General features: G+C 40.0%; 1 protein-coding gene across 9 annotated transcripts in view; it reads right to left on the bottom strand.

Annotated features, from left to right (window-relative positions):
- The window catches only part of SIPA1L1 (signal induced proliferation associated 1 like 1), a 381,605-nt gene that overhangs the window by 306,947 nt on the left and 47,918 nt on the right, over positions 1-26,740 (bottom strand). Inside the window, exon 1 of one of the 9 annotated variants that reach the window (XM_073348517.1) lies at positions 24,124-25,699. The exons of the other annotated variants lie outside the window; for them this stretch is intronic. The gene's annotated coding sequence lies outside the window, so the exon portion shown is untranslated. Of the gene's footprint in view, positions 1-24,123; positions 25,700-26,740 lie in introns of those variants that run through there. 9 annotated transcript variants of the gene reach the window in all.

The raw sequence follows: 26,740 nt of genomic DNA, 5'->3' as shown, positions 1-26,740 counted from the left end.
ATCTTTAATTATACTCAAAGTTTCCAAAAGTTCTTACTGAACAGGATTCCTACTTTTTCATTTTTATTAATTTCTCACTATAAAATCATTACAGGTTACTCTGTAGTGCCACAAAAATGTGATACATTTCCATTCATTTGACTTGAGGGCAAAATGAAGCCTTCACAACTATGTCCACCATTCAGCTCAACCTTGTATTCACCATCAAAGTCAGAATTAAATTAAGTCTACAATCTATTGAAAAGTATCAGCAAGGACTATATTTTCAGGAACAGCTTCTTATATTGTGTGTTCAAGACTATTAATTGGATAGACATCTATTTGAATTCTCTGCACAAGTTTGTAAATATTTTTGCAGGCACAAAATTGGAAACGGATTTTAGGCCAGCTGAAAATTTTACTCCAACAGTCAGTAGGGGTGAAAGATCGTGTGACTGAAAATTGTATTATTGTTAGTTTTAAACAAAACAAAATAAAAAACCCTTTCTAACTTGAAGTCTTCCTACCCTCCATCCTCATCTGGAGATGAGGGTCTTCGGGGGACGGTAGTACAAGGAAGAGGGAAGCTGTGGTTTGGGTTTAGTTTTAGAATGTTCAGAGATCACATGCATGAACTAAAAAAATTCTTGTAAATCATTACAAGAGTTTAAAATCAAATCCAGATGCTCTGCTTATGGGGCTCTACTTGTATTAATAGAAGGAAAGATAAATAAAGACCCCATAATTTAGTTAAAATTTGATATATTTTCAAGACAAAACAAAGGTATTTTCTCTCAATTTCTTCTGTTCCAACATTCCTCTCATTCACATTATGAGAATGGAATTTAACCCCTCCTGAGAAAGGAATGATATGGCAGGAACAGCCAATAGCGAAAAATAGTGGAAGGGAGATTTCATATCAGCATTTATTCAATTTCAGGAAAGCAAATAATGCATTAAGGCTTGTTCTGATTTTTTATAAAGAACAAACAAAGCATTCTCTCTCCAGTTTACCTGTATACCTGTTCCAAACTTATGAGCAACCAAAGTACTGAATTTTTACTTCAAGTCATACCATCAAATATGGCCTAAATTTAAGGATTTCTAAAATTAAACTTTCAGGATCAACACAAATGTGTTTCCATGATTTTTTTTTTTAAAACAACAGAAATGGAAACTTACTTCCCAACTACCCCAATCAACATCTGCCTCCCACATTTAACACAACATTTATGAGAAAATAACTATAAACCATGATGAAATACCTAATTAAGGTTAGAGTCCAAAAGAAGAAAAATTAAGATAAGCAGTAATGTAAACAGCTAAAAGCAAAAGTAGATTATAGTTTCAGTGTTAATGAGTTAAGGACTTATCTGTAACATATGCAAGGATTTGTTCTTTAAATGTTTTAACCAAGATTTTCAGAAGTTAATAGCAATTTTGGTACCTCAATATTTAGGTGCTGACTGCTGAGCCCTCAGTCTTTGAAAATCAGGCCCTTTCAATGTGTTACAAGTTGGACATCTAATAAATGAGACACTCCCAAATCATGATCACTGTTGCATATCCGGGCCATGATTGTCAAATTACCAGGATCCCTTTTAAGTCATACAGTGTCTATGACCATTGAATCTATTTCAGTCACTTTTTAGGTAAATGAGTCACCCAAATAATCATATTCCTTAGATTCTTGCACATTTCAATTCTCTTCTTGCAAGCAAGAAACTGATGGGCAGACAGAGAGGAGGGATCAATCAAAATACAGTTGTGCAAACGCAAAGAAATCCAATCCAAGTCATAGCTACTAGGTAAAAATTTAAATTATGGCTGCAATATTGATAAAAATGTTAAGGAAACACTTTTTCAGGATCAAGAGTTCATTTTTAAAAAAAATACATATTCAAGGTAAATAATTTGAGCACTACAACCTCCACAAGGCCCATTTTAATAAATTTATCATATTTGTAAGCTCAATATCTACATCTGAGGTTTCCAGTGACCATAATGTACGAGTGTGTGAAATCAGAATTAACCAGCAAAATTTGATTATGGTACCTCAGTATTAGCTTAATCAAAAGCAGCAGCAAACCAACTTGACTGAATATTAGTCACTAAGACTACATTCCTCACACTCATTCCAATAGTAAGGTAGAATTAAAATGTAAGTCCACTCTGTACAGTTTTGTACAGTACATTGAAATACTTCATTCCATTTTACAATATTCTTTTCTCTATTAACATAGAAACCCATATAATCTTCTAAAAAGCTCAGAACAGAGACAGTATGGTAGATAGTATGTTATGTAACAGAACATATTCCAGCAAAGATTAAATTTCTGTTACTGAAAAAGTAAATGAACTGTCAAACTTGGGGAAAAAATGGTTTCAACACATAAGAAAAAAACATTCAGATTTACACAGAAAATGCAGGCATATACAGAAAACTGATGGTGGAGTCAACTACAACAAAATATGTAATTCACGTAACAAACATTAGGAATATGACAAAATGTTAAGAAAGGAAGTTCCACTAAAGCCAACTTCCAATGCCCATGTAAAAAGTGTTTTTTAAAATGTCAAGGGAAGTTCTTCTGTTGTGATTTAGTAATGGAGAAAAGATTTAAATGTTTTAAAATGACCTTGTTTCTGGTGAGAGGTTTATTATTTGAGTGCCATTCACACTCGAAAGGAACACAGTCACTGCCCAAGGGAATTTAAAATGTAAATCAAACACAGGCAATGCAAGGCAGATACATACATATAGTACACCAGGTGAAGGTCTAATCTTTAAATGACTAATGCTTCATCACTGGCCGATTACTGAAAAGCTCGGTTTTAAAAGAGGGATGTGAAGAGAATGGGAAATTGGTTAGAGCATAAAGAGAAGAAGCATAGGGCAGCAGGCAAGAAGTTGCAAAACTGGGAACAGAGGAGCAAAAAAGGAGAAATTAACAAGGAAGATAGAAGAAGTTTAGGCATTGATCCAGAGCGACCCATGCCTGCCGATCGTTGGAGGGAGGGCCCGGAATGAGGGCAGCCAGCTTCAGCAGTTTTACTGAGCTTCAGTTCGTGCGAGCATGCTCAGTACAATCCAAGCGGCAAATGTGTGGGGGAGGGGGCCGACCCTGCCCATCCACCTCCAAAAACGTCCCCTCTGCATTGATCCTTCAGTGAAATCTGTATTGGCAGATCTCAGCAACCTGTATGGACTGCAATGGGAGTCTGTGCAGAGGTCCACCTGCACGTAGCTCTTTGCAGAATCGGGAGCCTCAGACAATGATTGAAAGAAATATTAAACACAGGCACAGCTACTTGGGGCTTTTAAGGTAAAGAGATGAATCTTGACACCAAAAAGGACAATAGGAGATAGTTAACTAGCAAAGTAATGTGAAGAGCGTGTTCTGAACATGGTGCTTTTAAGAGGTTGTCTATATTTAAAATGGTACAGTGACAGGAGAAATCTCCCTTTAACCTAGTGCTGTCTACACGATGGGTTAAGTCAGTTTAACTGTGTTGCTCAGAAATGTAAATTTTCACACCTTTGAGTGACAGTTATACCGACTTAATTTCCTAGTGTAGACCAAGCCTCAGAACATTGTAGCTGCCCACTTTTATAGGTTGAAGGCCAAAAAGGAGAAGGGCTTGCAGCAATAAAAGCTATTGAAAAAGCATAAACAAGGGTTTTACGAGTAGGGAGGGAAATGGTGGATTCTGGAGATGATACAGGGAAGAAGTTCCAAAAGCATGGTCCACAGAAAGTTGGCTTGGGACATGGGGCTTATTCAATTCCAGCTGCTTCTTCAGTCACCCAGGCTTTTCACTTCAAAGAGCCTAGAATCCTGAAAAACAGCTGGAAATGACAGGGACCCTACTAGGGATTACTATAGAACAAAAAGGAAAAAAAGAGTAGCTACTCTCAGATACAGAATCCAGCTGCCAGCCACCAGGGGCTATCTATCGCACTATTTGAATTTTGTTCCTGTTTGTCTCCAACTGCCATGCTCTTCTGATTGCTGGTTCTCAAATCCCCTAGCTTTATGAGAAAAACTCATTTAAAGTTGAGTATATCTATATTTTCAGACAGTACTGCTATCGACTCATAGGAGAAAGTTATACTATGCCTTGTATATGATTTAGATATCCTTGAACAAAGTGTATAAGATAGCAACCTCATGTGGCCTGTTTGATGTTTTTCTCTTTTTTTTTTAAATGTATACAGCTAACAAGTATGAACTATTGAAATACAAGTGGACAAAAAGTTCATAATACCTCAGCTGAGAAAATAATTGAATTCCTCACACTAATAAGCTCTGAACTCCTGTAGGCAGTAGGATAGAATTCTATTAAGTGGTTATTGTGTTTAGCTTTTTTATTTTCCTTATTATTGACAGTTATAAATATAAGGGACTCCGAGGTCAAGCATAGAGTGTTATTTGCAGGGAATTTTTTGGACAGTTTGGATCAAGAGTGGATTTTTCCCCATTCATTCATTCCTTGTCGCTATACAATGCTCAATTTATAGCTAATCTTATTCATTTTAGATGCCAATTCAGAAATAAGAGGCAAGACTTGCTTTCAACTTCTAAGCATTTTAGCAATCTGACCCAGTTTACAAGATCCTCCCATAAAAAGGTTCAGCTATAATTTAAATCTAGCTAGCCTGCAATGAAGAGACTGATTCCACCTTGATGAGCAAATGAACCTCAAGAAACTTCCTTATTCTAGTAGTCACCAATACAATATAGTGTATGCGCTTTCTCTTATCTGATGAGCAGCAACAATCTTTCTTTACAAGTTTATCCCAGCTTATTGCTTGAAAAAAAAAAGTTAAGCAGTATATTACTTATTAGACATGTCAAGTGAGACAACATATTTCCAAAAAACACCTCACAGATGGTAGATTCATACCATTTTTAAAAATCTGAAAAGTAATGGAATAAGTAAAGACTATTTTCATGATCAATACCTATACATATATAAAATATTGGCTGCAGCACAGTAAAGTTAACTTTATTGTGAAATATTGCACTTGAACTTAGGAATCTGAATACTAAAATCAGTTACTTTTTTGTATCCCTCAGGGAATGATTTAAAACCTGTACTCTAAGAACCAGACATTACTAAATATTATCATCATTGCATACCCAGACACCTAAATAAAGATTAGGGCCCTTACTAGGTGCTGGACAAACATATAGTAAGACATGCTCTCTGAAGCAATAATTATTGTCTAAACCACCTATACCATTTTGTGCATTACACTGATGATAAATATTGAAATGACATTGTTGTCAGCAAGAGAGAAAGGTTGCAGAATAGTTACTAATCAATACCTACAATTTTTTCAAATTTCTTATTTTGATTGGTTGTGACTGATCTGCATAGTGCCTGTATAGTTATTACTTGACCATACACTATGAAAATACCTGTACTCAAGCTGGTTTACAACTATTATAGTATTTAGGAGTTCAAGGAATCACAATTGCCCTAGTAACACAGGCCTGAATAAAGTAGGGACCTGGCTAACACTCGACTTAAACAGAGGAAAGAATATATGAAACTGACTGAAAATGGGACCTTGCCCATCACTGAAGGCACCTGCTCCCAGGAGCCAAGTAGTTCACAGTCTCAAAATCCTGTTCAACACCTTTATTGTTCCAAGAGGCCCTCATAATAGTAGTGATTAAAAATCCCTTCTACGCTCTTAAACTGACCAAACAACTACACCCATCTCTATCTGATGTATCTATTCACAACTGCAAGCCACACGTTTTATTTATTTGTCAATAGATTTTAAAACTTAATCGCATGATTAAAAAAATTAATCTTGATTAATAGTGCTGTTAAACAACAACAGAATACCATTTATTTAAATATTTTGGATGTTTTCTACATTTTTAAAAATATATTTATTTCAATTACAACAGAGAATACAAAATATAAAGTGAGCACTTTGATTACAAATATTTGCACTGTAAAAGCCAAAAGAAACAGTATTTTTCCATTCACCTAATGTAAGTACTGTAGTGCAATCTCTTTATCACTAAAACTGAACTTACAAATGTAGGATTTCATAAAAAAACCCTACCCTCAAAAATAAAACAATGTAAAATTTTAGAGCCTATGAGTCCACTCAGTCCTACTTCAGCCAATCGCTCAGACAAAGGGGGGTGAGGGATAGCTCAGTGGTTTGAGCATTGGCCTGCTAAACCTAGGGTTGTGAGTTCAATCCTTGAGGGGGCCATTTAGGGATCTAGGGCAAAAATTGGGGATTGGTCCTGCTTCAAGCAGGGGGTTGGACTAGATGACCACCTGAGGTCCCTTCCAACCCTAACCTTCTATGATTCAAACAAGTTTGGATACAATTTGCAGGCAATAATGCTGCCTGCTTCTTGTTTATAATGTCACCTGAAAGCGAGAACAGGCATTTGCATGTTGTAGCCGGCGTCCCAAGATATTTATGTGACAGATGCGATAAAGATTCATATATCCCTTCATGCTTCAACCACCATTCCAGAAGACATGCGTCCATGCCGATGTCGGGTTTGGCTCAATAACGATACAAAGGAGAGTGGACCGACTATTTTCATTTTCATCATCTGAGTCAGATGCCACCAGCAAAAAGTTGATTTTCTTTTTTGGTTATTTGGGTTCTGCAGTTTCCACATCAGAGTGCTGCTCTTTTAAGACTTCTGAAAGCATGCTCCACAACTCGTCTCTCTCAGATTTAAGATGGCACTTCAGATTCTTAAACTTTGGGTCAAGTGCTGTAGCTATTTTTAGAAATCTCACATTGGTACCTTCTTTGCATTTTGTCAAATCTGCTGTGAAAGTGTTCTTAAAATGAACAACGTGCTGGGTCAACATCCGAGACTGCTATAACATGAAATATATGGCAGAATGCAGGAAAAACAGCAGGAGATACACAATTCTCCCCCAAGGAATTCAGTCACAAATTTAATTAATGCATTTTTTTTTTTAAACGAGCATCAGCAGCATGGAAGCATGTCCTCTGGAACAGTGGCTGAAGCAGGAAGGAGCACACGAACGTTTAGCATATCTGGCACATAAATATCTTGCAATGCCACTATAAAAGTGCCATGCGAATGCCTGTTCTCACTTTCAGGTGACATTGTAAATAAGAAGCAGGCAGCATTATCTCCCATAAATGTAAACAAACTAGTTTGTCTTAGAATCAGCAGAACAAGTAGGACTGAGTGGACTTGTAGGCTCTAAAGTTCTACAATGTTTTGGTTTTGAGTGCAGTTATGTAAAAACAAGAAAAATCTACATTTGTAAGTTACACTATTATGATAAAGAGACTGCATTACAGTACTTGTATGAGGTGAATTGAAAAATACTATTTCTTTTGTTTATCATTTTTACAGTGCAAATATTTGTAATAAAAAATATAAAGTGAGCACTGTACATGTTGTATTGTGTTTGTAATAGAAATCAATATATTTGAAAATGGAGAAAAACATCCAAAAATATTTAATAAATTTCAATTGATGTTCTATTGTTTGACAGTGGGATTAATCATGATTAATTTTTTTGCGTTAATCGCATGAGTTAACTTTGATTAATCGACAGCCCTAGTTTTATCACATCAAATCTAGTCTATTACAAACGACTACCTGGGTCTAACTTCGGGGGTCATCTGGAAGATGCAGCATCACAACGCAGCGTGCCTCTGGCGTGGAGACAGCAGGAATTAACACATGATCACCAGTACTCCACACTCTGCATTGGGTGATGAGTCAAACTCCAGATCTAGTTCAGGGCCTGATTCCATCCTCAAAGGCTAGCCCTGAGTGAGCTGAGGCCCAGCTAATTCAAGGGCCATCCCTGTATATATGCCCCATCTCACTCGCTAACATTCAGTTGGAATATAGATATCCATGAGCATGAAACTTCAGTAGAAGAACAGGTTGACCCCAAATCTTAACACCTTCAGAAGGTGCTGTGAGGTCTTCAAGTGACATCTCCAGTACAGAGGTTGTGAACCACAACCTTCCATCTTTCACTGACAACACAATCATACAACTTCCACTCTCCTTTCTGACATAGATGGCTCTTTTTTTCTATTCCTGATTTGCCTGCAACCTTGCCCGATAGTATGAGTGAAGGAATCAGGTTGCTCTGTGATCAACAAGCAATGTGCCCACAAAAAAAAAAGTTACGTACAGAAGTTCTCCATTAATTGTGCTCTTTTTAAATTCAGCCTTCTGATCACCTCATTCATAGTTATCTACCAGTAGTTAATTTTTAACATTCTTCTTTAACATCAACACTCAAACACTTTGAGTTATCTCAGCGTTCTTTTTAAATGCCCAGCTCTCACATCAATACAGAATGGATGACCATATGTAGCTCTTCAGCAACCCAGTGAGGATGTAGAGTTGCAACCTTTGACAACACAGAAGTCTTTGTAAGTTGCTGAATACGTTTTTTGCAAGCAGTTCTTGATTTCTTTGTTGCATCTTATCTGATGTTATTTGACTTCCTAAAGAGGGGAAATTATCCACTTGCTTCACCATGGCTGAGAGGCAAATCTCTTAGAAAAAGCATCTCCCTAAAAAGCCATATAGGGAAGACATCCAATATAGAAGGCCTCAGTCACTAGCACACTAGCTTGTTGAGACACAGTTTTGATGCACGTTTGTTGTTACACAAAATATTATGGTAATAAGCACCACAAAATCTTTTGCAAAAATAAAAATAACTCCACCAAAAAGTTACCCATCTGTAACCACATTGTAACTGTGCAAATCTCTCTACTCTGACTGGCTACTATAATAGCTCCATAACTAATGAGTCTCAGTACTCAGCACTTCAACCTGCTTGCTAGTATAACAACAAAAACACATAGCACAAACATTCACTCCCTTCAAATAAGGGAAAAGAATTACAGTGCTTCAACTGGCCTCCTGGAGGCGTTCCAAAATGCCTGTTCTCACCTCTCTGGTCATCGGTTTGAACTCTACTGCCCTACACTCAGGTGACCAACCGTCATCCCCACCCTGTAAATTCCTTTGTAATTTTTAAAATCCTCTTCCTGTTTGCTTGGTGATGCATGTAGTGGTCTCAGTGCATCTTTCCAGGTGGCCATCTGGCGTCAAGACTAAGCTTGATAAGTCCATGGAAGGGATGGTATGATGGGATAGCCTAATTTTGACAATTAATTGATCTTTGACTATTAGCGGTAAATATGTGCAATGCCCTGTAATGGGTTGTTAGATGGGGTGGGATCCGAGTTACTACAGAGAATTTTTCCCTTGGTGTCTGGCTGGTGAGTCTTGCCCACATGCTCAGGTTTCAGCTGATCGCCATATTTGGGGTCGGGAAGGAATTTGCCTCCAGGGCAGACTGGCAGAGGCACTGGGGGGTTTTCGCCTTCCTCTGCAGCATGGAGGATTCACTTGCTGGAGAATTCTCTGCACCTTAACATCTTTAAACCATGATTCGAGGACTTCAATAGCTAAGACATAGGTTAGGGGTTTGTTACAGGAGTGGGTGGGTGGGTGAGATTCTGTGGCCTGCATTGTGCAGGTGGTCAGACTAGATGATCATAATGGTCCCTTCTGACCTTAAAGTCTATGATTCTATGCCCCTCTTGGAGCAATGCCGAGCTGCTGGACCTCATCAGCATTTGGGGAGAAGAGGCTGTTCAGTCCCAGCCGCAGCTGTAGGAATTATACCACCTACAGACAGATTTCACAATGCATGACAGAAAGTGGCCATGGCCAGGACACATTGCAGTGCAGGAGCTGTGGAACGCCTGCCACAAGGCACGGGAGGCAAACCACCGCTGTGCCCACAAGCTGTTGGTTTTATTAAGAGCTGGATGTGATACTCGGCGGCGACCCCACCTCCACTATGAAGACCACCGTGGATACTTCGGTGGCTCGCGTGCCAATCAACAGTGGACCGAGCCAGGAGGAGGAAATCTTGGATGAGGATGTGGATGAGGAGGGGGACCCAGAGGCAGAGGATGACTTGGACGTCAGAGATGCATGCAGACAGTAGCTGTTTTCTATCCAGGAGGAGGCTAGCCAGTCACAGCTGTCGGATGTTCACGAAGGGCAAACAGGAGAGGAGGCCCCTAGTAAGTGGATTTGATTTTGGGAATTGCTGAAGAAAGTTGTTGGGGGCAGGAGGGTTGCAGAAACTAGGCTTGTCTCCCACTGCATGCCTAGTCAGAGTGGCGGAACAGGGTGTTCATTGACACCCTCACTTTACGGGAATCTCCCTCAGATCGCCAGGAAACTCTCGTGGAGATATTGGGCAATCCGCTGCCGCAGGTTCTTTGGCAAAGCTGCTTTGTTTCTTCCCCCATTAACGGTAACTTCCCTGAGCCACTCTGCCATCATGGGGGGGAAGGGGACATAGCATTGTTGCACACAGGCGAGCGGCATAGGGCCCAGGGCGGAAGCCACAGGCTTAGAGAAGACCCTCCCCCTTGATTCCCTGCTCACCCTCTGCAGCAAGATATCTTCCATAACAATCACATCCTGTGGAAAGTGTGAAGACAGCAATGATTATCAGGCCCCCACTACAGTGCTGGCTCTCCCCAAGAACCATGTGCCCAGTGTACAGTAGGGTCCAGGAACACATTTACCCTGCCCCTGGGGCTACTCACTATTTTGGGGGTCTTGTGGCTCATGTATGCTTGCCTGGGGTTAGCCAGTTAGTGACAGGTGTGAGTGTACTGGCTGTGTTTTAAACCACTGAATCAGTGTTCTCTGTGTTGCAAACAATATTGCTTCTGTAAAATGTTGCATTTAAACTTTAACAGAGATGACCTTGGGAGCCCAGCCTCCTCTTTGTTATCAGCGACTGAACAGCTGCGCAGAATTAGAAAGCGGCCAATAAGAACTAAGGAAGATTTTCTGCGTGATGTTATGATGCACTCAGCCACCAAGAAACAGGAATTGAAGGAGTGGCAGGACAGCAAGAAGAGGGACTGAAAGGAGAACGCGGCACGCCAGAATGAAGCCACGGAGCAGCTCTTAAAGGTTATGGCACACCAAGCAGACATGCTCCAGGCGATACTAGCACTGCAAACCGAGCAGCTCCGCGCCCACCCTCCCCTGCAGCAACATACAATTATGTTAACCCACATATTGCATTGTCCGCACCAATCACCGCCTAGCATCACAAGCACTGCACTCCCGAGCACAGCAACAAATATTAGCGACTTTCAGCTTCAAATTGCTGCCTCAAGGCATCCCTGATCCTTATGGTCTTGCACTGTCTCCCTCCAATAGCTCTGGTCTCTGGCTGTTCAAACTCAGCCTCCAGGCACTGAGCCTCTGCAGTCCAACCCTGAATGAAGCTTTCACCCTTCCATTCACAAGTATTAAGGGGTGTACAGCACGCGGCTATAAGCCTAGGAATGTTGTCATCAGCCAGGTCCAGCTTCCCATATAGGCAGCACCAGCAGGCCTTTAAATGGCCAAAAGCACACTCAGTAGTCATTCTACACTTACTCAGCCTGTTGTTGAACCACCCATTGCAGCAGTCAAGGTTCCTGGTGTATGGCTTCATAAGCCACAGCATTAAGGGGTAGGTGGGGTCTCCCAGGATCACAATGGGCATTTTGACTTCCCCTGTGGTGATCTTCTGGACTGTGAAAAAAGTCCCTGCTTTCAGCTTCCTGAACAAGCCAGTGTTCTGAAAGATGCATCATGTACCTTTCCGGAGCAGCCTGTGTTAATGTCAGTGAAATGCCCAGGGTGATCCACAAGTGCCTGGAGAACCATTGAGAAATATCCCTTGTGATTAATGTACTCGGTGGCTAAGTGGTCTGGTGCCAGAACTCGAATATGTATGCCATCTATTGCCCCTCCGCAGTTAGGGAAGCCCATTTGTGCAAAGCCATCTACAATGTCATGCACATTCCCCAGAGTCACGGTCTTTCAGAGCAGAATACGACTAATGGCCCTGCACACTTCCATCAACACGAGCCCAACAGTCGATTTTCCCCACTCCAAACTGGTTAGCGACCAATCAGTAGCAGTCTGGAGTAGCCAGCTTCCACAGTGCAATCGCCACACGCTTCTCCAACAGCAGGGCAGCTCTCATTCTCATGTCCTTGTACCACAGAGCTGGGGCGACCTCATCACACAGTCCCATGAGTGTGGCTTTCCTCATCCGAAAGTTCTGCAGCCACTGCTCATCATGCCAGACGTGCATCACCGTGTGATCCCACCACTCAGTGCTTGATTTCCGAGCCCAACAGTGGCATTCCACTGTGGTCAACACCTCCATGAATGCCACAAGCAATCTCGTGTCGTAGCTAGTACGTGTGGGAGATCAATGTTGCACTCCTATTGCCTTTGTAGTTTAAGGAATAACTCCACTGCCACTCATGATGTGTTGGTCAGAGCGAGCAGCATACTGGTCAACAGTTCGGGATCCATTGCTGCAGCCCAAAGAGGCAGGGTGCGCAGTACACAAATCATTGAAAGATGGCGCCAAATGCGGATGGAAGCACAGGGATTGCTGCAATGCGAAGCAATGAATTACGGGGCATTGGGACAGGACCCAGGATGCCCTGTGACCCCCTCCGTCTTCCCACAACTCTTGGCGGCAGAAGAGAAAAGGTGCTCTGTGGGATAGCTGCCCAGAATGATCGCTCTGAATACTGCTGCAAGTGCCGCAAGTGTGAATACTCTATTGCGCAGGCAGCTGCCAGTGTGAACACAAAACAGCAGTTTCCCTTCAGTGCTCTCTGAGCAGCGCTGTAACTGCCGGCACTATAACTCTGCCAGTGTAGACAATCCCTGAGTAAATTTCCCAAACCTGAAGAGCTCTGTGTAAGCTTGAAAGCTTCTCTCTCTCTCTCCCTCCAACAGAAATTGGTCCAATAAAAGATATTACCTCACCCACCTTGTCTCTCTAATATCCTTGGACTGACACAGCTACAACACCACTGCATACATAGATATCAATATATTTAAAACAAGTATGCTTCAGATGAACTACGATAGGTTAGTAATTCAAAAGACTGGTGAAAATGTCATTGGTTTAAAGAAGGACTCATTTATTTAAATTATACTTGGAACAGAATGGGAGCACATATTTTCAGGCTCTTTATAAGACATAAAAAAGCAAAATGAGGACACAAGCCCAATCTTTCCTCTGCAGGTCAACTTTAAAGCCAGATAATTTCTGACTTATTTTAGTCTTCAATCGCAATATTTCTAAGGTTTCACCCCAGCTTAAAGTTACCAGTGTAATATTCTGGTTTGGATTTCAAAAATAAAGGAAGAACTGACATTGTCAGAATAAAAAGGAGAGAACAAAACTAATGTCCTTTTAAAAAGCTGTAGGAGACAAAATGGGGTAAAATAAAAAGCAACGAGCCCTAAGCAACTTGCAAAATAATTTGAATGGCAGAGGGCAATAATTGCTGAGAGGAAGTGGGCCAACAATTCACAATTAACAATCTTTGGTTAACTTAATCTTTCTCTCTGTTCACAAAGACACTGATTTTTATGAAGTCATCACAATTTGAAAGTTTATATTCCGTGCATATGAATTTCAGCCTATAAATGGTTCACATTGTTTGCTCAATGCCTAATATTTACAATTAAACAGTTAAGTTTTATGCTGGCTCATCATTTATAATAAAGAATACCAAAACCTGTCACTTGGTCTCATTCCATTCACTGACTGAATGACCTTACCATAAAAGGCCTCTTCTGCCCACCATTTTACATTTTGTGATTAAATGAATCTCTGCTGTAGATCCAAAATTCTCTCTCTTAATATTTGCCCAAACAATGCTTTTAAAAATCAAAGAGCGTACACACAGTCAAAAGAAAACTCTAGTTAGAAGTTATTCAAATATTTGTGCATAATTTTTCCTCACTATATGCCCAGCTCTCTGCCCATCCATTCTTTCTACTATAAAGCTTACTTAACCTTCAGGAACCCCTTTAAGCAATCTACCAAACAGCAACACCATTCCCTGCGTCTACACTGTGGTACATAGGTTTCAGAGTGATAGCCGTGTTAGTCTGTATCAGCAGAAAGAACGAGGAGTACTTGTAGCACCTTAGAGACTAACAAATTTATTTGAGCATAAGCTTTCGTGGGCTAAAGCCCAGTTCATCAGATGCACGACATGCATCTCATGAAGTGGGCTTTAGCCCACAAAAGCTTATGCTCAAATAAATTTGTTAGTCTCCAAGGTGCCACAAGTACTCCTCGTTCTTTCTACTGTGGTACATAGTTACTTTAGCTATTGTGTTAAATGTCAGTTATCTTCAGCCAATGTACATAACATTCTCTCTCATTTCAGTGAATGTGTTTAAAATCAGCTACTGTTACTGCGCCTCTACTCATTAAACAACATTCAGGAAAAGTAGGAGGTAACTAGGTTTAGCTGGAGAAAGCACACAGCAAAAAAGCTACCATTCAGGCAAACACATTCACAGAATGTTTGAGCTTCAGAGAAATTAATATGAAAGTCATCGTTAATATAATAAAAATAAAAACATCAAGGTGCAGTAGAGTAACTAACTTAGTCAAGTAGCTAGTGATAAATTAGACTTCAGAAGTCTCCTGGTAACTAGCCTTTAAACTATGGCATGGTTGGAAATTACCCTGTACAATTACCTGAATTGGCAAATATTACTACCTTCTGTGGGTAAATGTTGCAACAGATGATCTTGAGAAGTGCTGAATGTTGCCTGAACAATGTACATTTTTCTTTTCTTTAAATAATGTAAATGTATTGCTGTTCTGCTCACTGAGTACATTCAGTTTTATTTCTTCTCCAACATATGGTATTGTCCATTTTTTACTCCTTTCAGGAAGGAAGTTTAAGTTTACTGTAATCCAATATACCAATTATGAACAAATAGCCAGTGTCTTACTTTAACAAAGAGGGAATTTAAAAATGGTTAAAATAGTCATCTACACAGGAATTTTGTTTCCTTTCCATTTGAAAAAATAAGACATGCAATTTGTACCATTCTTTTAAATTCATCTGCTAACTGTGCAGCTGAGAATAATGGAAGGAGAGTGGAGAGAGCAGCTCCTAGTAGTCTGTTAGTAATATCATCACTAGATTATTGTGAACAGCTAGAGTAAATTCAAGCTATAAAAAACTGCTGTCATTGCTGTATTCACATAACCTGACTGAAAATAATTTTCAATAAAATGCTTGATTACAAAAAATTTTACAGACCAAACCATCTTTTTATATTTTTTCCTAGCAAATATATCTCTATTTTTCCTATTTTTCTCATTCTCTGTTCTGTTTAATATATTAACTTTTCTTCATACCATAAAACACCGCTAAAGTGTTGCCAGCAACATAAAATATAATGGAGCCATTATAGTCTCCGGAAAGAAGTGAACTGTTTAATGTCTTTCCATCTTTCCTTCCTCTTGTGTGCCAAGTTAACTTTTGCTAAAAATCTCAAATGCTACAATGTTCTACAGAAAGTTCAACAGAACCTGCAAGACTGTAGCTTTTGAGAGTGTACTTTAAAAATATTTGGGAGAGTTTGAACTTAGAGTTCAGTTTTCATGAACTAACTAATGGCACTGACAAAATAAATCTCCGCAAGCTTCCCCAACTCCAGACATAGTCTTGTCAATGCATCACAATCCTGGACTGCAACATTTCTAATAGTCCTGTCCCTCCATCTCTCCTGAGCAAAGACTACAAATCCATGAGACACGGTGATTTTGTGATGGAGACAAACATTCATCAAAAACTAGACTACAATGCATTTCCTTGGGATATAACAGGTTTAAATCAAGGTCTAAGACAGACAATGTGTCATACTTAAACCTTCATCCAACAACCTATTAAAAAAGCATATTTAAAATTAAAAAGCATATACAAATTATATCAGGTTTCTCAAATGGGGGTCTGCAGATCCCTGGGGGTCTGCAAGGATACTCCAGGGGGTCCGCAGGCCTTACTGATCAACTTCTTCCCCTCCCTCCCAGCACCTCCTGCACACAGGGGAACAGCTGTTCAGCAGCGTGCAGAAGGCACTGGGGGGGGGGGAGAAAGAGTGGGGACGAGGTGTGCTCAGGGGAGGGGGCAGAATCATGTCCGGGGCCGCCAGCCCATCTGATCAACTCCTCCCCTCCTGTCCAGTGCCTCCTGCATGCTAGGGAACAGCTGTTCAGAGGAATGCAGGAAGCACTGAGAGATTGGGGGTGGGGGTGGGAGGAGGAGCGGGGGGGGAAGAGGTGGGGGGAGCCTTGGGAGAAGGGATGTCGTGGGGGCAGGGCCTCGGGCTGAGTGGGGGGCTTGAGAGGGTCCGCGAAAATTTTTAAATCAAAATAGGTGTTCTCGGGTTGCTAAAGTTTGAGAAACACTCACATAGGGTAATGTTTCTCAAATTCCAAGACTAGCCTTCCTAAAGGGAGCAAGAAGAGGGTAGAAACAAATCTATGGAAAATGAGGGACTGTGGTTTTTTGGCAAAAAAAAGTGCTACTAACTATGGGTACAATATTCAAAAGCATTTAAGTGATTTTGGACTCTAAGTTCCATTTTCAAAAACAATTTAAACCAACATCACTTTTGAAAATGGGTTTTAAGTGTTTTTCACAATGTTACCCTATTGCTGAAAGACAATAGGGTATGCCATATTAGGCTACTGAAGCACACTTTTCATCACCCAAGAAATGCACCCACTAGTATTGTCTCAGAGTATGTTTAAAAAAAGAAAAAATGTTGGTGCAATAAACGTTGATGGGGGAAATGCCGATTTACCAATATGGAAAAGTGCTTCCCACTTTTATGATGACAAAAATTCTTTGAGAAACCAAAGGAGGCCTTATGTGCCAAAGGACAGTTTACATAAACAAACACAATGGTCATTGGTCTATGGTATAGATAGTAAGTGGCATCTCAGCTCTTTGTATAACTGTACAAAGCAACCACACTGAAGACAATGGAATACATGGGGGGAGAGGATTAGACAGGGTGACAGTTTTGACAAAAGTTAGACCAAGATTAAATACTTCCTGTTACATTACACACCTGCTCAATGTGGAGGACCCAGCCATATGTGGTTATGAGTTGGTGCTAGGCTCAATAAATAAAAAGCCAACAAGGATATAAACAGAAATCCGTTTCACAAAAATAATAATATTGGATATTAAATACTAATATTTTATGTTCAGTATAATTCCCTCTACTTGCTGTACCCAAACTAAAAATGATCCAGTAGGTCAGGTAAGAATGTTTAACATTGTGGCCATAATTAAAATGCTCTTTTGAAATGCAAAACTTTTCATTTATTCTCCAATGCAACCTCTTCCCCGGCTCCAAAAAAGAAAATGTCTTTCAAATTAGAAACACACTTTAGTCACCATAGGTTTGGTTACACAGCAGCTGAAAGCATGCTGCCCAGCACAGGTAGACAGACACAGTAGCTGTGCTCGAACGCACACACTAAAAATAGTGGCTGTAGCAGCAAGGGTGGTGGTTTAGGCTAGTCAGCCAAGTACACCCAACCCAACCACCTGAGTAAATACTTGGGTGGTTAGCCCAAGCAGATACCCATGCCACCATGGCCACACACTACGGGGTTTTTTTGTTTGTTTGTTTGTTTTTGTTTGTTTGTTTTTGAAGACTAGCACAAGCACAGCTAGTACATGTCTGTTTATCTGGGCTGGGAAGCACTTTTCCAGAAGCTGCGTAGATGCCTCATTACACACAATTGTGACTTAAAGTTACTATATAGTCCCAGAGGTGCACACAGCATTTTACAGATAACTAAAATGACACATCCCTCTTCCCAGAAATGTGGAATCTAAATTAAGCTTACCACAGTAAAGGGGACAAACAGGATGTGGAGAGATGGTAAAGGACAAGAAGAATTGCTACCCAAAGATTGGGAAATGTTATTAATATTAGAGGTGCATATGATGAGTTCCTCTTCTCTTTTTTTTTTAAACTGTATTAAAATTTAAAGATGGATTCCAGCATATCTTTGGGAGTGGGGGTTGGTAACCAAAGGCTGAGCAAATAGTGAGTTTAGAGGAGGAATTTGAACAGACTTTGGAGATAATCTAATATCTTTAAATACCTGAGGACTGTCCAATCAACTTGTTCCCTGCTCCTCTCAGGGAGTAGAGCTTAACTGTGGACAAAGTAGGTTTTTAAGAGTAAAGTCTACAAATGAGTCATAAAACCTTACACAGTTACGCTCCCATATAAATTACTTGAAAGTAGTCTTGGTTTGTCTTTGTTGCCAAACATGTTCCAGAATTGCCATTACTCAATCTTTACGGTCTGTAGAATGTATGGTAAATGCTTAACTATCAAACTACACACCTTTGACAAAATAACCCATGATTCTCCTGACTTAAAGCTTACAGGGGACCATGTAATCCTTTCCTTTACATCAGAACAGTACGTTTCTAAACTTTAAATTAATTTCTGCATCCAGCAGAACCTTACATCTGTTGAGTTCCAACCCAGCAGAGGGAAACAAAGGAATGACTACATGAAATGGAGAAATTTGAATATTGTCATCTGATTAAATTACCCGAATCTTTTTCATCAGTGAAACAAACCTAAATAGTCCTAAAATACAAAAAAAACCCAAAACCCACCCATCACAAAATTTAAGATTACTTTATCACCCAATCCTGGAAAGTGCCAAACATTTGGGGACCAAAGTTCAAGACTCACATTTAGGATGAGGAAAGGCTGAAAATTATTCTGTGTTGGCCCAAATTTCAGTTACATTGCCCCAGGGAAGGGGCAGAGACCTGCGAAGACCTCACTGGAAGAGTCAGGAGTGGTCTTGACTGGCACTCAAAGGAACTGTATTTAACCTTTTTTTTCAGCAAAGGCAGGAATTTTTAACCACACAAGTTGTTAAATTTGGCAAGAGCAAAGTTGAAAAACAAGGGGGATTAGAGTCAAAGGTTTAGAGTAGTGATTTTCAACCTTTTTAGGCTCAGGACTCATTTGTAAATGTTTATGGCCTGTTGTAACCCAGTACAAAGTCTGGGGCTAGAGCCCTGGAGTTATTTCAGTTGGATTCTGCCCCCTGGGGGGGTTGGGTCCTGCCTGGCACTCACCCCACAGTGGCAGCTCCTGTGCTGTGCGGCTGGCTGGGCTTGGTTATGAGCTCTGGGTGTTGCAACCTCCGAAGTCACAGCAGCGCTCAGGGTTTTCCCACTCCTCTTACTGGACCAAATTTGTAAGAGTGGAGTTGTGACCCGGCTCAGGGGATTACAGTGCCACTCACTCAAATTTGGCCTACCCAGACTCCCATCATCATGACCGCTGGGTCAAACCTGAGTGGTGCTGGGGCCCCGTAGGTTGCACCACCACCACAACAACAAAAAAAGAAAAAAAAAAAAAAGAGCTGCCACCGGCGTGCCGCCGAAGAATCAAAGGTCCAAGAGCACAGCTGCCGCCGTGCCAGCAGCGCTTCTTCAGCGGCGCTCCTCCTACCACGTACCCCCAGGGATGGTCTTGCGCGCACCCCACTTTGAAGACCACTGGACTAATAAAAAAGCTAAAAAATGTCATTAGCATGAAAAAAATCAAAAAAAGCAGCAGCTTCACCAGACACTTTTAGCTCTAGAAATGATATCAACAAAACACCAGGAATGTGTCTCCCCTTGTTGAATGGGAGAACAAAACAAAACAAAAACATTTAAAAGTCAGCAGAGATAGAAGAAGAGCCAAGAGTCTCAGTACAAACCTCATCAGCTGACCTACAAATTAAAAAAAATTGAACTTGTCCCCTTTTTTGCTTCTTTATGGATGTAGGCATGAAAGATTTTCAAGGAATTGAAAAAAATATAGTTTTAAAGGTAATGTTTTAAAAATATATTAAAAAATCAAACACTAAATAAATTTCATAGTACTGCTAATGTCATGTTATCTAGTTCTTCCTTCATATTATCTATCACCACCTTGCACAGATGTAGTCAGGCATTATGTAGGGTCTTTAACCTAAGTTTCCAGAAGCTCTTTGCAAACATGAATTAAGCCTCGTAACATTCTTGTGAGGGAGGGAGGTAATTTTCTGTTTTTATAAATGGGGAAACAAAGTGAGGGAAAGCGACTTTCCTCAAGACATACAGCATGCCTGCAGCGGAGTCAGGAGCAGAACCCTTGAGATCACACCTCACTCCTATGTTTCCAGTCACAAGACAGCATTCTTTTTGGCTCCATCTCAACTGGGCCTACAACTAAGGTTTGCTCAACTCATTTTAAAACACTGTTTTAACCACTGTATAGCTAGCCAGCTTGGATGGGGACAAATTATGTTTAAAATTGTAGGGTTTTAAATTTGATTTTAACACTCTGCCCCAATCTTTACTGGATAGCTATGCAGAACAATATTCAAAACCAGTTCAGCCACAGCCAGCCTTTGGACTCTCTGAAGACTATGCCACAGATATCCATGACTATTATGAACTAGATGTGATTCTCAACTTCATTTTTAAACACAGGTTTTTGGCCCTTTTCTTTTCAAAGACAGCCTAGGAAACATAAAACAAACAAGTTGATAATGTTGAAAAATAGAAAGCTGAGCTTCACTTCAGCAACATCTGACTGGGATGGAAGACCTGAAAATCTCATATATGTAACACACACTTTTTATTGTAAAATAAATCAGTTAAATATGGGATACATATTCCAATTAATCATCTTGCTAACCTACCCAAAACCCTTTAGCCAACTATATATGCATGGTGGGATAATAGGGGGCAGAAAATATCTTGGGAGTGAAAACATAGAAATATGTTGGTGTCCTGCCCAACAATACTAAACTCACCTCTGTGTACAAGAAACATGTTTTTAGCCCCAGTGTAGGAAAGTGCCTTACAGTAGAACATAACAGAGCTATGGACAACGAAAGGGAACCAGGAGGGGGGGGAAAAACAACCAAAAGCAAATCGTACTGTACAAACACACTCTCTCTCTCTCACACACACAGACACACACACACTTACTTCATTGGTTTGTATCAAAACAAAAAGGTAACCATTTTCCTTGCTTTCGCCAAGGAACAAATAAGTATCCTGCTGCTTCTCTCAGATATACATAGCAGACATTGCAAGCAACTGGAGACAGATCATCCTGTCTACACAAAAAACTTCCTTAATACAGACAAAAAGCAAAAAAATTAAACCTCTTATAAGAAAGATTGCCTGGACAAACTGTCCCCTTGACAGTTCTGTGAAACAGTTTTATATGTTTAAATTGAGAAGCCACATATTAAATTTAAAATCCCATACAGGTATTGAAATTGAAAACTATAACAAAATTGAGAGATCTCCTTTCTTCAAAAGCAGTACATGGTGGGAAGTTTTTCCACACAGTTATATTTAGAATTATGATCTGACACCCAATGGTTAAATACAAAAAAAAGTCTGAAAATATATTAACTTCAAAACTTTTAATCATCATAAAATAAAAACGTACACCATTTCTTACATTAATTTATGCTCAAATAGCTAGGAAGTTAAGCTGTAGTGTGGAGGAGCAGTGAAATCCACAGTCCCAGGACAAGAACAGTGTGAGGGTGCTGTACATCCACCTTCTGTTGCAGGTACTATTAATTAGAACAGCACCTGTTGCCATTCTACACAATTTGCACGGTGTACAGGTGCCATATAAACACAGATCCACAAACTGGCCTGCCCCCATAATAATGTGGCCATGTGCATCAATCTATGAAGGACTGATGCAGAGTGATGTAAATGGCCATGTGTCAGTCTTTGGTCCTGGGGAGAATTTTACACTATATTCATGACTTTTGGTTTGTTTAAAAAGTAGACTAAAAAATAAACCAATGAGAATTTTAATACAAAGGTGTATGTTTAACAATCTGACCAAAAAGAAAAGGAGTACTTGTGGCACCTTAGAGACTAACAAATTTATTTGAGCATAAGCTTTCGTGAGCTACAGCTCACATAAATTTGTTAGTCTCTAAGGTGCCACAAGTACTCCTTTTCTTTTTGTGAATACAGACTAACACAGCTGCTACTCTGAAACCAATCTGACCAGAAACCACTGCACATATCTCAGAGATGCACTCTTCTATACATTTTATAGTATTATTTTCTGCCATTTCCAATTTCTAAATGTCTTTAACTTAAATAAGTAACTGGAGAAGGGATTGTTTTGTATCAAACTATGAAACTTAAAGACTGTTGGAGGACTTTGTAAGGTTATTTCAAATATCCAATAGTTAAAAATATTTTTAATATGAAGTTTATAAAGGAGTTTGAATCAAGTTCCAGTTATTTGAAATGACTTATTTCTTGCAACTTGTTGTGTTGGTATTTCCCCACAGAGGCCAAATTTTTTAAAAGCTGAAGCCTGAAGTCAGGCTTCTTAATTCACCTATCAGCACCTAAATAAGATGTTTGCTACAACTTGTGGTTTAATTGTATTGCTACAGATAAGCTGCAGCTTTCTCCAGGACTGCATATTTTTTCATAACCAACCATTTTGAAATGAAGGGATACAGAAGATTATACAAGTTTCAGCCTTCTTTCCATTCTTCTCCAACCTTCCAAATCAGCGTACTCCAATGCTTAATGCAACTCTAGTGTAAAGCTCAGCCATCTCCATAATTTAAAAGTACAAACAGAAACAAATGACCAAGGACACGCTTCTTTTCTCCCTTTAGTAAAAAGATGCAACAATGATTTTTATTTTTTCAACTTAAGTAACATTTATTTCAGTTCCTTATTTAAGGCTCTTGTTCTCCTGACTGAGCTATACATACAGGTCTGATTTTTAACACCTTTTCAAAGATTTAGCCTGTTGTATTTTATTTGATAAGCTGCCAAGAACCATTTTACATAAAATATCCACTCCCAGCATAGCACAAATCTAACATGTAGCTCTTTTTAGGAGCATCTGTTCGTTCCTCCTTACATTTAAAGTAGTTGGGGTTTTTTTTGTTTGTTTTTTTGGGACGTGGGGGTGTTCTTGCTACAAAGTGTCTATAAAAAGGAACAATATGATCAACTCTCTCCCACCAACCAACATCACATCTTGTACATGTGTCTTATATCTATTACATGTGTTCAAATGCAATGATATCTACAATGCTAATGGTATCGCTAATGCTTAGTTTCCAAGAACATATGGAAATCCACAAAACAAAGGATTTGTTCCTTTTCACAACAAAACTAAGGAACAAATATATTGTTACAAAATACATCTTCTAAAAAGCAGTGTTTACTGCTCAATAGACCCAAAATACAACAGCCTGGTATGTAGGTTTAACAAACAGAAGTGAATGTCAACAAAACTGAATATAAAAAGGAAAAAAGGAATTTAATATAATATGCAGAAAAGCCTACCTGCCTGAAATCTAAAAAAACACATCAAATTTCATTACAACTCTTCTTGATCTGACTTTCATTTGAACACATTCACTCAAGAACACACCATCTGTTACTAGCTTAAGATTCTAGTCACTATCTCTGATGCAGTGGGCCCGGCACTTTCACTAGTTAAGGACAATAGGCAAACTTTGCAGTATATTCTCCAAGTTCGGTTGCCTCAAAGTATCAGTGTTTTCTTGTGTGTGTGTTTTTTAAATAAAAAAATTTAACATACAAGTTTTCAGCCTTACAGAAATAATGCTCAAACACAGAAAGGGAAGTGGATTCACTAAACCTGGGGGGGGGGGGAAGAGCTAGGATTATTTTAAAAAGGAGAGATCAAACAGAAGGATTATTCCAAATTGCGTGTGATGGAATGCCTCCCTGTATTCACACCTTACACACTATTGTAATAATCTTTGTATAAGGTATGCCTTGTGGCCTATCTCAGAACATACATTAATTTTAGAGCTTCCTATCAAGCTCCAGCTAAACTGCTTTTTTGTCTATGGTCTCAGAATTTACATCACTTGGAATACCCAAGTCATGGTATAAAGAAATTTATGTTAGAAGATATACTTCGCAGGAATATGGTCTCTTATACAAGCAATTTTGGATTCCCTGAGGACCCTTTAGGGGGAGTCCATTATGTCCCCGCATCTTGAAGCGGTCATCTTCTCCCCATTTTTACCCTCCTCAGAACACACAAATTTTCAGTGATATATATATAAATGGCCATAGTTCTTATGGACAAAAACACTGGATGATATGCAGAGCCCACTTACATTACCGTTTACTGGACTGGTAGATTACCAGTGAAGACAAGGCTCCTGCAAACTCAAACCACTTCTGAAATACAAAATCATATAGATCATAGTTTCCTGGATAGCCCCACTTCAAGGGAGAAATGTGCAAAAAAATAAAGAGTTAAAAATAATAAAGAGACACTCAATTCCCACTGAAAGGTCTAACTTCCCTTTGTCCTTTCCGAAAATCTCATTTTTAAACTTGTTTCAAAAAGGCTAAAATTTAAGCATGAAAGTAGGTCATCAATCATTCTCAGATACTTTCCATAACATATATTCTGCATGTAGCTTTTACATTAGAAGACTAATTTTAATAACAGACCTCATAATACGGTGTTTTTACTTCAATTTTTATGGTTTAATTTCTGCCATATAAAATCTCATCAAAAGCTGGGCATGCATATTGCCAACCCATATACAAAATTTTGGCAAGCCATGAAGAAATCAGACCTCTTTCACACAAAGGCCCTCTGTGCTATGCAGTAATTGTTGTCAGTTAAATATTAACCCAGAGAGAACCCCAACCTGTCAAAGCTAAGAAAGCCCCATAGGCCCAAATCTGAAAATGCATTTCTTATTAAGGAATGACCATTTACAGTTTGCCTACCCCACAAAACAAACAAAAACAAATTGTTCATGTATTAGTCAAATTTCAATTTTATCTAAAGAAAATTGAGGACTGGAGGAACTGTAATTCCTAATCTGTCTCTAATGTCAAAATGAGAAGGATAAAAAGTTTTGAAGGGAACAACAACTGGTTAATGGAAGTATCTACTCACTGTAAGAATTCTCAGTCTATTTCTGATTCATACTCTCAAACAGTGGTTTGGATATCATGGACAGAAAAATGTGATGGGTCCACAGACAAGATATGAAGAACAACTTCCCAGAAGCCAGTGTACTAATTTTCTCTGCATTTTCCTTACAATTCTGTCATAAGTGATATAATCTTTTCAGTTCTGCTCACAGTTAGTAATACTATACTCTGAAAGCAGCCTGTTCATTTCAATACAATTCCTTGTAGAATAACGTACTACTAAAAGTGAGCATGGGTGGCAGAATCAGGCACTACATTAGTTAAGTCCTCAAAACTTGCTTACCTGAAGTCCTTTATCCTCAACTGGTGCAAATTTCAAAAGCCATTCTTTCCTTATTACTCTAAATTCAAGTTAGCTCAATCCCTGGTTCCAAGGTTCACTTTTATCTTCACATCCAGTTCTTCTCCATTGCCAAGAAATAGATATAGGGTAGCTTCTGAGCTTGGAGTTTCTACTTTCTGGATTTGAAAATTATTTTCTAATATTTCAAGAATGTTTTCATAATGTATGTTTAGCTATATTTTTTAATCAAAAGGTATCTGAGTATTTAATATCTCCCAAAAAGTACAGTACCCAAGAACTCTCTAACACATAGAAGCTTGTCAGCACTTGACATCAGTGGCAGATTAGCCAGTAGGCTGATGGGGCCTGTGCCCAGGCTCCCCAGCCAATTGGGGGGCCCAGGAAAAATGGGCACCCCCATACCCTGACCCTGCTCTGCTCATCCGGGGGTGGGGAGGGAGCAGAGGGCTTTGTCATTCCAATGCTGCGTTCTCCCCCTCCCCACAGCATGTTTCGGGTCACAAGGAACAGACAGAGCAGCTCTGCTCTGGGTCCTACCTCAGCAGCTGGACACCATCTCCTGGGTCCCAAGGTCCACCTGTTTCCTCTACAACCATGAGCGTGTGGGGGTAAGAAGAGAAGGGGATACAGGAATGGGTGGAGGGATACAGGAGCCCAGCATGTGGCATTCCCTGGGCAGCAGCAACCCCAGCAAGGAGCCAACCACAGCAGCACCACAGCAAGGACATCACTGAAGAAGTTGTTGCCAGCAGCAGCTGGGGCCTCCCCTGTTATGCCATCCTGTCCCCCCCCCAGCACCAGCAGCCCAGGTAGCACTGTAGGCGGAGAGCGAGAGCCAGAGAACCAAGGGAACTGGCTTCAGCACGCAAATGTGCGTGGGCGCACTTTACCGCCCCAAATATAGCGGTCAAACTACACCTATCGCCTTGTGGGTGGGGGGGAGGAGGGAGACAGAGCTGCTCAGGTCTTGGAGACGGGAGGAAGAGCAAGATTGCAGGGCTGCGGCTGGAGACGGGGGAGGGGCATAATGGGCTCATCGTGTGTGGAACAGAGCGAGATGGCAGGGGGAAGGGGCAGAATGGATGAGGTGGATGTAGCTTTTTTTAAACAACTAACAAAACCATCTAAAGCACAGGCCTTGGTAGTGATGGGGGACTTCAACTATCCAGACATACGTTGGGAAAACAACACAGTAGGGCACAGATTATCCAATACATTCTTGGAATGGATTGGAGAATTTTTTATTTCAGAAGGTGGAGACAGCTACCAGGGCCAAGCCTGTTCTAGATTTGATTTTGACAAATATGGAGGAACTGGTTGAGAATTTGAAAGTGGAAGGCAGACTGGGTGAAAGTGATCATGAAATGATCGAGTTAATGATTATAAGGAATGGCAGGAGGGAGAACAGCAAAATAAAGAATGGATTTCAAGAAGGCAGACTTTAGCAAACTCAGGGAGTTGGTAGGTAAGATCCC

This window comes from Lepidochelys kempii, chromosome 6, assembly GCF_965140265.1.
Source record: "Lepidochelys kempii isolate rLepKem1 chromosome 6, rLepKem1.hap2, whole genome shotgun sequence".
Taxonomy (NCBI): domain Eukaryota; kingdom Metazoa; phylum Chordata; order Testudines; family Cheloniidae; genus Lepidochelys; species Lepidochelys kempii.
This window is presented reverse-complemented; position numbering and strand designations above follow the sequence as displayed.